Source organism: Strix aluco, chromosome 1 (genome assembly GCF_031877795.1).
Source record: "Strix aluco isolate bStrAlu1 chromosome 1, bStrAlu1.hap1, whole genome shotgun sequence".
NCBI classification, from domain to species: domain Eukaryota; kingdom Metazoa; phylum Chordata; class Aves; order Strigiformes; family Strigidae; genus Strix; species Strix aluco.
Genome location: NC_133931.1, coordinates 29,556,682 through 29,570,072, shown reverse-complemented (window position 1 = coordinate 29,570,072; position 13,391 = coordinate 29,556,682). Strand labels below are relative to the sequence as shown.

Genomic DNA, 13,391 nt, shown 5'->3' with positions numbered 1-13,391 from the left:
ACCCCAGGCGCCCCCGCCAGCCGCTCCGGGCTGCCAGGGTCTGCCTCTCCGCTACCTCCACCCGTCCTCCTAAGCACGGGAAAGTGTCAGCTCTTCGGAGAGCGAGGTCAGACGGCAGAGGACGGGGACCCGCCGGCTCCCAAACGCGGCGACTGTCACAGCGGCGGCGGAGCCTCCCGGCGGGGCGCAGCTGCCGGCCCTGCCTGCGCAGCCCGCGGGGGGGGTGGGGTGGGTGGAGAAGACACCCCCCCCGTCTTTATCGTTCGCACACGGCCGGGGTGTGCTAGCTCCCGGCGCCGCCGCCCTGGAGGAGCCCTCTCGGGGGGGCAGTGACTCCCACAAGCCTCCCCTGTCCTGCCCGCGCACGCTCTCCCCCGCCGACGGCGCCCCGGCGCGGCAGCCCGGCCCCTCCTCCCCCGCCTTCGCAGAGGTTGATTCAGTCCGCCCGGCTCCTCTCCCCGCCGCAGCGCCCGCGTTGGTTCCGCCCGGGGCAGGCGCTCGGCACAAGCCCTGTCCCCTCCGCAGCGCCTCGGCTCGGGCTCTCCTGTTCCCTCCCACCGCCGCGGCGCACGGCTGGGTTCCGGCTGGGCCCTCCCGCCCGGGCGGCGGCGGCGGCGGCGGCGGCTCCACAAGTTCCTGCTCCCCGTGCCCGGGGCGCGCACACGAGGCTGGCTCGGCCATTGGGGGCGCGCGGCGGCGGCGGGAGCGGCGGCGGCGGGAGCAGCAGCAGGGGCGGCCGCGGCGGGAGGGGGGTTGTTGTGCAGCAGCCGCCGATGCCGCTGTGAGATGGCATCATTCTGCGCGGCGGCGGCGGCGGCGGAGCGCGGCGCGGAGGGGTGAGGAGCCGCCGCGGCGGCGAGGAGGAGAAAAGAGAAGAAGAAGAAGAAAAAGGTGGGAGGAAGGAGAAGGAGGCGGCGGCAGCTGTGAGGCTGCGAGCCACGGTAATGAAACAAAACAGGCTGTGCCGCAGCCGTTTCGCTTTGCGGTCTGGCCCGGCAGAGCCCGACCGGCCTGAGGAGAAAAACGGCTGCCGTTTTCCTCGCTCGCCTTGGCCGCCGTTCGGCCGCGGGGGCGACGAGGGCAGGGGGGTGGGCTCTGGACGGGTGCGAGCTGCCCCTGTCAGTGAGGGGCGGGGAGGAGGGGAATGGGCGTGGGGGCTAAAATGGCGAAGGGAGCTGTAGTCAGGTCTTGGTCTCTCCTTTCCGGCACTTCAACTCGTCGCGCCCCTCGGGCCCTACGGGAGGGGGGTGGAGGGGGCTGTTGCTTCTCCGCTTTCGCTGCCCCCGTTTGGTGACTGCAGAGCTGTTGTGTCTCCCCGCCGACTCCCACCCTGGCTCACGTCTGGGCAGGGCTGAGGGCCTCTTGGCCCACACCTGGCGAGGGGAGGGAGGGTCGGTACTTCGGTGAGGTTGCGGAGGTATGGGGCGGGGGGGGGGGGAAGGAGAGGGGGAGTGCCACTGGTGTCCGGTGTCAAGCGAATAACCTTGTTTATTCCTGTCTACGGCCTCTCCAGTGAGGGTGAGTGAGGGCTGAGTCCTGACGTGTGTCAACGCTGAGTGGATTGCGAGGGGCATTAATGACTGGGAGTCCGTGAGGCAGTTCCACGGCCGGCTCTTGCTTGCGTATCTGCGGGATGAAAGCAGAGGAGAAGGATATTGTTACGTTTCAGTTCACCTTCCTGTGGTGAAACCGGGGAGGTAGGAGGTGAAGAGCTGCTTCCCCTCTACAATGAGCTGCTGTCACCCCTCACAGTATGTGTAGTGTGCTTCCTCTCAAGAGGAGGGGGCACAGCAGGATGGGGAGCCCTTATGATTACTGCTTAAGTTATACGTGTCTGCTGGTCTCTCTGGGTCCTCTTAATGTGTGTTTTGCTGAGCGGACTGTGTGAATTCAAGACCTCAAAAGACCTATTTATGTCATTTATCTTTGGTTATGTTGGGGCAAAATGTTACAACTCGGTGTAAGGGTTTATTTACTTAGTTTTATTTGTAGTTGTCTTATTTCTGGAACAATACCAATTCTCATCGCAGTTTAACTAGGGTGATCTAGCTCTGCTTCCAGATCTATAAATGCTTAAACTGTACATCAAAGAGAGAAAAGGACTTAACACTAACAATTTTAATGGGAGTTCTTTGATATTTGGGTGAAACTGTAAAAAGAGGTTTTGTATTTCAGTCATATTTCCATGTGGCACCTGTGTCATACAGAAAGTCATCAGGATATTTTGCATTAAAAAAAGCCCCAGGTTATGCAAGTTTAATAACACTGGCTTACTAGATGATACTGTCACTGACTGCAGGTGGCTGGGTTACATATGGTCGTACACCTGAAAGACAACATGGCCTTCACAGTAGTAAGAGTCTCCCCTTAAAATTTGTATTCTGGTTTAAATCCCTTTGTGATACAGATTATTGGTGGGCTGTGATAATGCTTCACTAACTTGGATTGGCTTTTATTTTTCTTTTTAATTTTGTATGCTGTCTTACCTGAACTCGTGTTGGTCAGGGTATAAACTGAATTATTATTTGTCACTGATTTTAATACCAATAAAAATCAAAGAAATTTTGCATAGAAAAAAAAGTCAGAAGAATTTTTCATCCTTTTAAGAAAAAAAATTACAGTTGTAAAAGCACAGTTTATGTGGACTCTTGACAAAGATGCTTTCCAGCGGGGTAACTAGAAATACTTTCAGCTGATGTTGCTTGTGAAACTGTGAGTTTAGAATCCTTTTGTCACCTCTTTGGTGTGTATTTTGAGCTATATTTTAAAGGTCTGATCCTATAAATGCTTCTAGCTTGAGTAACCACTATCAGTAGTCTTTTCCCAATGATACTGTTGAATGATTCCCTTAAATACATAATTATACTTGAAAACATGAAAGCACTTTTACATACCCGTGATTGATTTAATCTCTCGGCATGGGACACCTTGTTACCGAAAGGACAGGGATTATTTTTGTTGGAAAAATAATTTACATTTGTTGCTAAACATTAGTGAACAAAACATTGTAAGTCAGACAGTGTGTTTTTGTTAAAGGGTTGACAATAAAGTTGAAATAATCACCTGTCTGCAAGTGCTCCTTAAATCATGGGAATACTGACAGAGTGCAGAGCCAACCCCTTTTCCTGAGTATGTGGAACCCTTGGAAGAAGGAGGAATGTCCGCTTGTTCTGTTGCTTTTCATTTTCCTTCTTGTCTTTCTGTATGAAGTTGGAAGTTTTGATAAGTTGGAATTTCTACCCACTTTCCTGTTTTTTTCTCTTAAAAGAATGTGTGTGTGGAAAGATTTCTCCTGGTTTTTGGGCACAAAACATGAGACAGAGGTAAGGATATACGACAGGAAGTTGGTATTGCATTCAGTTTCTTCATGCTTCGGTATTCCTATGCCACTAAAACACTAAATTTGAAAACTAAGGTACCATGATCAAAAAACCATGACCTAAGCCATGTTTATTAATTAGAAATGGCTACTATTTATGCACTTAGAGCAAACACTCACTGTTAGCTTAAAAATACCACAACCCAAATCCCCCTCAAACCAAAGTTCATCCTAGAATTTACTGAGGTAAAATGAGTATAATGAAGTGAGAAGTCTCAGAGAGAGTGGGGTGATAGGCAAAACCAAAAAGAAGTGCTTGCTGCAAACCATGCTTAAATGATTCTTGGAAGTTAAAATTAACTTGGTTAAAAAGACTTTTTTCATAAAGACTGAAGAGAAGTGGTGAAGCTACTGATAAAAATGTCATATCTTTTAAGATAGGTTAGTACTGCTCTTACCTACTTCTGCACAATGTAGCATTCACCTCAATTTAAAAAAAAAAGGGCTTTCTAGCTCTGCATCAATTGCATATGACTCAAAGTCAGCAGAAAAGCTGTGTGAAAGTGTGTAAATTGGAAATTCTTCAGTTTCTATGGTAGTGTCAGATTAACCCAAATCCTGTCATTTTTGCTGTTCTTACGACATTTGTAAACCAGAACTGCCGAACTCTTCCTCTGAATGCTGAGGTAAGCAATGTATAGCGACCTTCTTCTGTATTGCTTTGGTCTATGTACAAATGCAGGCAATAGGAGTTGGTTACATCCAGGTCCTTCTCTAAAAGTTCGTTTTCATTGCATCAGTAGGCCACTTTCTTTCTCTGTAGGTGTTCGTCCAGATTTATCAGAATCTGTTGACATTCTCCTGTAGTGACATGAAATAGTCATAGGTAAGGACTATCGGAAGTATCAGAGGTCTCACCTCTGTTTTCTTGAAGGGAAAGGATATGGCTGCCTCATCAGCAGGAGTTGGAGTGTCCAGAAGAGGTGTTCCAAAGGCTTGTAGAAAATAACAGGTCTTAGGAGTGGTGTACCCTCTTTTTTTTTTTTTTTTTTTTTTTTTTAAAATGTAGAACAGTGACATAGCATGGTTTTTGCTACAATTTGCTACAGTACACTTTATGAGGGAGTTTTTGTTTTTAATTGCTTTCTATAAGTGAAAAGTTCTAATTACTGCTGCTTGGGATATGTTTTTGCTGTGTTTGGGGACCTGATAGTTTAACCAGGAGCGTATTTAAGTTTAGCTCTGTTTTGCAAGTGTAGTGTTGCTTTACAGAGGAATGCTAGAGATTCCAGGGAAGCTATCAGCTGTCAGAGAAGTTATAGTATGTCAATTTACCTGGGAGAGCGCTGTGGTGGGTATTTTTGTTCTTTTTTAATTTCTTACCATTTCAGGGAAAGTATGTCAGGGAAGCCTTCACGCTTGTGTTATGTGTAGGTCTTAGTAACTACTACACATGTAGTATGTAGTATGAAGCAATTAATCATTGCAGGTTTGCATGATTATATACTGCTGTGTTCTGTAACAGCAGATATATGGCAAACATTTTATTTTATTCTTTCTCCCCTTAGTTGATGTTGAGGATTGTGTGAGTTTGTAATCTAATGTACAGTTTGATAAATCAGTGTTGTCAAAAAAGCACTTTCAAAATTCTGTTTAAAGAGAATATGTATTTGGATTTAACTTATAAATTCTACTGACTCTGAAGACTAAACTGAAATTTACTTGGGTTGTTGTGTTACTTTATAATTGTTTTTGACTAAAGTAAAGTCTTTAATAAAAATTGGAGTGAAGCATGTCTTTAACAAAGCCGATTACATTCTTGAGCTTTTGAAACTTTTTTATTAATCACCATTTTTCTTATTGCTGGAATATGTTAGAGATGCTTATATTCTACTTTAAGTGACTAGGGTCTGAGCATACTTAAATGTAACCAGTTCGAAACCTGAAAACTTAACATTCTCGCTGTTAAGGATGTTAACTTTGAGTGATGTGACTAGTATGGCCAATAGTCTTTTCTTTTGTAGTGAAATTCAGCCTCTGATGTCTAATGCAAGGAACCTTTCATTGGCTCAAATCACTTCAGCATAATTCTTTCAAATATAAAGTAGAACATTCTCTTGATTAGTCTTATGCGTAAATGGCATTGAGGCAACAAATACGTGTTAGTAACTGACCTTCTCAGGTAGTTCTAACGGCACGGAATTACTGTCATCTACTTTTTCATGTTAGGATTTTAGAGTTATCTTGGAAATCATCGTGGAGATGGAAGAAAACAATTTAAAAAATGATGAGGAGAGGATGGCACATTTAAAAAAGAAACAGCAAAGTAATTTTGTTTCACACGTTCAAGTATATTCACCTTTCAGCCTGAAGTGGGCAGAAGAGAGCTCTTGTCTGTGCTTCTGTGAGTACAAACAGAAGTATAGAGTATACTCTGTGCACATTTCTAGTTACTGGGGTTTCTAACCAAGATTTTTTGCTATAAGCATTTAAATGGAGCAGAAGATTAGCAGAAGAGTCCTTTAAAAAAGAAACAAATGAAACCTTTTATCTGTTCCTCATATAGGTGGGTGAAAAATATGAGAGAACTTTGGATTGTATGTGCATTTCAATGTAGCTAGTGATTGACAGCATAAGTCAAATCAAAGGAGTTGTAGTTCTAGAATAGGGAAAAGTAAACCGGAAAGATGAAGTTTGTAATCTGTAAAATTGCACAATATACGTGGGCATCAGAACTGAGAAAAGAACACGTGTCCAGTTTTGAAACACTGTGCTCTGCCAGTTTGTGAGAAATTCAGTAAGATGTTTTTTTTTTTTTCTTTTTAATTGGTTGGCTGTAAGCATAAACTAAAACTGCTGAACAGATCAAGATACATTTGTCTTGATTTTGATTCGTTGACCTTTTTGGTAACTGGTATATTGGAATTGGCTCTCTTGCATTTTTTAGTATACACAGTGACATTGAAGCACCTGTGTATAAACATGACAGTCAAAAATCAAAATAAAAAAGAAGAGGAAAGCTAAACAGAAGATGAAGAGCAACAGGATTGACAAACTTCCCTTTTCCTCTTAGGTTGGAAGTGTGGAAGCTGCTGCTTCTTAAATTTCAGTTCCCTTTATTGCTTCATTCTTGGCACTTTTTTTCCACTTCCAGCTACCTTCCTACAGTGTTATCTTTTTAAAAAATGAACACTGTGTTACTGTAGTAGGTGGAAAGATTTTGAGTTTAAAAGAAAAAGAAAAAAGTGTATTTTGACTTCTGGATGCAAGTTACACGGACAGGAAAAAGTTCAATTAGTGTTGAAAATCTGGTGGAAGACTGATACTTGTGTGTCATTTCAAAATAAATTCCTGGTTGAATGTCTTGTGAGAGGTTGCTGACAAAGCTATGTTGTCATGGGATGGTGAGTAAAACTGCATTGTTAAGGGAATAGCTGTGGGGAAGAAAACTAGTTGGAGTCTTAGTTTGTAATGTGACAAAAAGACTGCTACTAATGAACTGGCAAAATCTGTAGGTGGTGAAATTATTTATTGAGTAATGGAAGTGGAAATTTCAGATGGTCATAGCAGAGACTAGTTTAATATTTGGTGATGGGTACATTTTTGTGTTAGCGTAGGAGATCTAATGCATATTGGAAAGAGTAGCTAGAACTATTAATCAAAATGGGGCAAAAATTAAGTATTTGGTAATAAGAGCCCGATATAATTATGAATTGCTTTATGAAAATGTCCCATTAGGAATGGAATAAAAAGTAAATGTTGGAATGTGTTAAGAATATAATGTATACTAGCTTGTATACTATTTTTCTATTAATGACTTAAGCATATTCAAAAACTACTACATGGTACTACTGTATGGCAAGTGGTTCTGGTACTATGTGGAGACCTCCTAGCTTTAGCTCTTTTACAAATGGACTGTTGTGTTTCTTTGTTGTTTGTATTCCATTTTTGATCAGGAAAAAATAACTGATTCAGGAGAAAACTATTAGAATAGTACTGCTTCTGTCCAAATAACACAAAATATTGTTTATTTTTCATCATGAAAAGAAGTGAAGGGAGAGGGGCCTCCAGCGGAGGACAACAGACCCTTGAATAGGAGTAAATTTCAGTCTATGCTTTTAACCCTCTGTCATATTAACTAAATAAGGATATGTTAAAGCATGCTTTGAAAAGTAGAGTAGGGTAGTCTATCAGAAAGTAATTCTTACAAGATTCAGTTGGGATTGGCAGATGTATGATTCAAAATAAGGAACAGATTGTAATACAGACAAGGAGAAAATCCATTGCTAAGTAATAGGAGTTTTAGTAAAAAAGATTATACAGATTACACAGCAGTGTATAAACTAACCACATTTTTAAATATTTCCTATGAGCAAGTTAGTCTAGACTGCCCACTACAGACTTCCTTGGATTTTTTTTTTCTTTTTTTTTTAATCTGCCAGGGACAGCTTGCTTTCAGAGTTGGTTGATGTTCTTGTCTATTTCGAGTAAATCTATTATGCTGGTTGCTTGAGTTTCAAAGCTTTAAAGGCCATAAGAAATTAAAATTAGGTTAAATAAATGGGTATTCGCAGAGACATACGCTTTGGGTTATTTTCCTGCATACTTGAAAATTTTGTGTTTTAATCCCTCCCCATTAACAGAGGGGAAGTAAGAACATTTTTCAAGATGTTTATTGACACTCCCTCAGCTTAAAAGCTGATGGTTTCAAAGGTTGATGTAGAAGATGTAGGAATACAATAAAATATAAAACAGACAACATCATTACACTGCTGTTTATATCCACAGTGCATTCCTATTTTGAATGAATGCTTTGTGCAATTTTTTCATCTTTTCAACTTTCCACCCTGTCTCAAAAGGTATATAGTAGAACTGGAGAAGGTAACAAAAAAGGACGGCAAGGATGACTGTTTTGTATGGAAGACTTACAGAATGACTAAGGATTCTTAATACTCTTCAGGCTGGAAGATCTGTGTGTTGACCATATCATGCAAGTGTACGTTATGTGGGTAAAGGGTGCTGGAGATGCTTTTCCCTCCTTGTCTTTGTCTCTAGTACCTACCCTAAAAAGTTTCTCGAAAATCAACGTGGATAAGGGAATAATTTTGAAAATTGACATCGTTCAGTGGGGAGTTGGATGATCTTTTCTGTGCAGTTTTTACAGTCACTTGGTTTCAAGGCAGTGTTGTTGTCAAGAATTAGCTGTTAATGATTTTAAGTTATATAATTTAGTCTTCAGCTTTTCACCAGAAAGGATGCTGATCCTCATGAGAGTATCTGTATTTCTCATGAACTTCATCTGTTCACCTAAAATGAAAATAACTAATATTTCGAACATTCTTTTAGTACAAAATTTAAGTAGTTTTCTTATAGCCCACTGATTCCTTTGTAGTGCTGAGTTAAACTTAATATGCAGTGTATTGATGTGGTCCAGTATTGACCCTTGAGAAGTGAAGATTTGGGCTCTCCTGGTAAGATTTATGTGTTATTCATTTTCATGTTCTCAACTTGTCATTTTTGTGTAGTTAAATTTTGGAATCAGATTAACTTGGATTAGAATCATATTGGAAAATAATTAGCAGAAGCAGGCAAGTCTTTGTTTTAAGAAGTGAGAATTATTTATCATCTGGGAGCCTTACTAAGGATCAGGTTGAATTCTCTAGTACTGTAGAGACTGAAGGGCTTTTTTTTAAAAAAAAAAAAGTGACAATGCTTGGGTGAGTGCTCTCAGGTAAGATTAGTGCAGTCTGTGACTGGAATTAGGACAGACATGTTTTAGTGTTTTAACACTGCTGGGATTGACAGCTGGGAAAGAGACTTGCATAGCACATTTAAAGAAGCAAATATTCAGAGAAAAGAGAGTGCGAACATGCAGTGAATTCTACTTATACCTCTTTGAGTTATTTTTTGAGACAGAGTCACTGAGGAGAGGTGGATCATATCAAATCTCTTACTGCTGAAAAATGTGCAAAGACCCTTTTCTGCCACTTTAGCCTGTAACACTGAGTAGGTTTCTCTTCCCCTCTTCTTTGAATTGTCATCTTCTACTGACTTACCAGAACAATGGGGAGACTAGGAGACTACTTTATGGGGCAGTATTAATGTATTTCCCATTATTGTCATTCCTTAATCATGGTTTCTTCATATCCCCAGAAAAACAAGGGGGAGGGTGTAACAGAAACAGCAGCAGTCTTGGTTAACTGTTGGTTTATGTTCCTTTGGAGATTCTTGGTTTGTTAATTTTGCTGTGACTGCAGTAGAGATGTGCTTACACTGGTCATGGCTATTGTGACTAATAACGTGGTGGTGACAGTCACAAATTCTTTACAAGCTAGCTGGGTACTCTTGGTATGTGCTCAGTCTGCCTGCCTGTTCTGAAGCCCCTACTTTTCCATTTTCCATATTGTTATATGTTCCCTATAGAGTTAAATTTAATATGGAAGTGCCTACATGTAGCTACATTAAGGTTTTCTGTTTGTAGTGTAGGTATATTAAAATATGCTGATATTTTAGAGAAATATCTTAGTATATTACTTCACATTGCTCTTGATGCAAGTTTGATAAAGAATAATTTATAATAACTGTTAGGATTATCCATAGCAGAGGGCAACCCAGAGAGGCAGAAGACCAGTGTGTAGCTAGCGTATTATGTGTTCTGGCAGATATGAAGGCTATTCAGCTGAATATTAAAATCAAGGAGAAAATACTCTTCCCTGATTTCTGGACATATGTGGACTGTTGGCCTTTAGCTACCATGGTTCTGTTCAAGCAACCTGGAAGTTATTTACTTAGTTTGTTTCACTGTGTGTGTGGTCCTATCTGTAAGACACAAGAGGAGACATTGTGATATTTTTCATTATCTGATGTTGTGGTAGGACCTAGAAGCATCATCATGATTAAGATTCATAGTGAGGTGTACCCCAAATATTTTGCCGATAAGTTGCTCTGTGAGCAGTGGAACTAGGCTTCGTGCAAATTTTTCTTACATCATTACAATTTTCTTCTCCATCTGCTGTTCTACTTGTAGTTGCTTACTTGTAGTAAAAAAGCCACTGTGCACAGCTCCAGCTCAGACTGATTCAGGGCTGTGTCTGTCGTGATTGTGTAGCCTTTGAGCCAGCCAGCATGGATAGCTTCAGTTCATGCTGCAGCCCTTTGCTCAACAAGGGCAGGAAATTGTGTCTTTTTTCTTTACCTAGCTGTTGATTTTCATGTAGCTCATGGGAACTTAGTTTATCAGAGGACATAACTTCTCAGTTTATTTTAACTGAACCTGGTGGTGAACAGATTCATTTAGAGAGATGGGGATGAAAGGAAGAGTGGGAAGAGGCAGGTGGACGGTGTGAGTCATACATGTGATGTTTGCTTGGGAAACCAGGCTAAAAAGGTCTTTGCTAGTCTAAGTATAAGGGAAAACAGAACAGCCAGACGTGTGAAGTGGAATCATAGTCTGTCATTTGTTTGGACCTCCTGCATAACACTCTGAAAAATAGGTTTTTGTAAACCTCTGTAATTGTACTATGTTTTTTCTTAGACTCTGATATAAGGCTGGCAGTATGTTGTAGATGATGTGTGGATCAGTATTGGAGCATCTGAAGCAATGGTCAGTGAACGTGCTTGAAAAAGTACAGAAAATGAAGTATCTGTATGTAGCTTTTTCTCCGTGCCAACATGAGTGGACAGAGATTTGTTTTCTGAGGTGGGGTTGTGGGAACTGCATACAGGATGGCTTAAGAAAGATTAATGTAGAAATGCTTGTATCAGACCTGCTGTGTGAAGATTAGAATTTGTCCAAAGCGGGTTGACAAAGGTGGTGAGAGGTCTAGCGGCTGTGACTTACAAGAAACAGCTGAGGATATTCAGTTTGTTCAGCTTAGAGGATACTGAGGGGTGACCTCATCACTACAATTTACTCACGAAGGGGAGTGGAGAAGGAGGTGCTGATCTCCTTCTGGTGTCCAGTGATAGGATATCAGGGAATGGCTTAAAACTTCATCAGAGGGAGTCCAAATGGGATTATTAGAAAAAAGTTCTTCACTGAAGGTGGTCAAGCACTGGGGCAGGCTCCCCAGGGAAGTGGCCGTGGCCCCAAGCTGACAGTGTGCAAGAATAGAATACAATAGAGCATTTCAGTTGAAAGGGACCTACAATGATCATCTAGTTCAAGGGCTGACCAAAAGTTAAAGCATGTTGTTAAGGGCATTGTCCAAATGCCTCTTAAAAACTGACAGGCCCGGGGCATTGACCACCTCTCTAGGAAGCCTGTTCTGGTGTTTGACCACCCTCTTGTTAAAGAAATGGTTCCTAATGTCCAGTCTAAACCTCCCCTGGTGCAACTTTGAACCATTCCCACGCATCCTGTTACTGGCTACCAGGGAGAAGAGATCAGCACCTCCCTCTCCACTTCCCAGTCAGCAAACTTGATAATGGTGCATTCAACTCCAGCATCCAGATCATTAATAAAAATGTTGGACAGAACTGTCCCTAGAATTGAGCCCTGAGGAACACCACTGGTGACTGGTTGCCAACCAGATGTAGCCCCATTCACTACAACTTTGTGCCCTGCCCTTCAGCCAGTTCTTTACCCAGTGCACTGTGAACCCGCTTATCTCACAGTTGGACAACTTGTCCAGACAGCATCAAACGCCTTACTAAAATCTAGGAAAAACTACATCCACTGCCTTCCCTTCATCCATGAGGTGGGTGACCTTATCATAGAAGGATATCAAATTAGTTAAACAGGATCTTCCCTTTGATAACCCATGTTTCATTATTCTTTAAATGCCTTTCAGTAGTACCCAGTGTGATCTCCATAATTTTTCCAGGAACTGAGGTTAGACTAGCAGGTCTGTAGTTTCCTGGGCCTCCACTCATGCCCTTTTTGTAAATTGGAATAACACTGGCTGGCTTCCAGTCAGCAGGGACCTCCCCAGACTCCCAAGACTTTGGTAGGTGATCGAGAGGGGTCCTGCATAACATCCACCAGCTCCTTCAGTACTCTGAGATGAATCCCGTCAGGTCCCATGGACTTGAGAACATTCAGCTGATACAGCTGGTCCATTACAATTTCAGAGTTCATAAGTGGAAGGTCATTGTTCCTACCCTTGTGGTCCTCCAACTCAGGCAACCAGGCAGCCCAAGGTCTATCAGTATTATTAAAGACTGAGACTGAGGAGAGGGGCTCCAAAGAGGAGGATAGCAGCGGGGGACCCTTCTGAAAGGATCAAAAAACCCGCAGCAAAACCGCAAGCTGAGAAGGCAGAAGCCCAGGGAAGTGGGAGTGCCACAAGCCACCTCCCACCTGAGCAGGAAGAGTGAGCTGCAAACGAGGGCAACAGGGACTCAGAGCGGCAGAGACTGGAGTGACGACACCCCATGCCCCTCACGTACAAGAGCAGCCCCCAGGGAGCGCGGTGACCAGGATGGGGGAACAGGGTATGGAGCGTCAGAAAGGTGTGGCGCGGCAGTGGACAGTCCATCCACTAGACCATCTAGACACAGTCCATCTCTTGGGTCTAGAGCTTATCTGAGCTAGTTGTAATCTTATTGTCCTCCACGAGTAAACTGAACCATGATCTCCACTTGTGTCAAAACCACCACCAGAAAGAACATGGTGACCCAGACGGAGCTGCCACACAAACATGCAGCAGTCCAGGTCCCAGGCTGCAGGGAGTGCCTGAGCCTGTCAATGCTGGCAGAGGGCAGCAGTGACAGCACCTGTGTGTGCTGCGATCAGCTGGATGACCTGCTCAGCCTGGTGGTGGAACTCAAAGAGGAGGTTGAAAGATTAAGAAGTGTTAGGGAGTCCAAAAGGGAAATTGATTGGTGGAGTAACACCTTAGCACCCCTGAGGCAACAGGAGCAAATGGAGGCTCCAAATGAGGCAGGTAATCCCTCACCCTCTTGCTACCAGGCAGAAGGAGGGGACCTAAGAGATGGGGGAGGCTGGAAACAGGTCCCTGCTCAGGGAGGCAGGAAAATCCTCTCCCGACCACCCTCACTTTCCATGATGTCCCTTCACAATAGATTCGGGGCCCTGGAACTTTTGAATGAAGCAGAGAAGGATGAAGAA

The 13,391-nt window shown here is 43.1% G+C and overlaps 1 protein-coding gene across 3 annotated transcripts in view; it reads left to right on the top strand.

The window, feature by feature from the left end:
* Positions 1–584: 584 nt before the first annotated feature.
* The window catches only part of WWP1 (WW domain containing E3 ubiquitin protein ligase 1), a 67,269-nt gene continuing 54,462 nt past the window's right edge, over positions 585–13,391 (top strand). For 2 of the 3 annotated variants that reach the window (XM_074816359.1, XM_074816337.1), the window contains exon 1: positions 585–941. The gene's annotated coding sequence lies outside the window, so the exon portion shown is untranslated. The remainder of the gene's footprint in view (positions 942–13,391) is intronic. The other variant, XM_074816347.1, reaches the window with a different exon arrangement.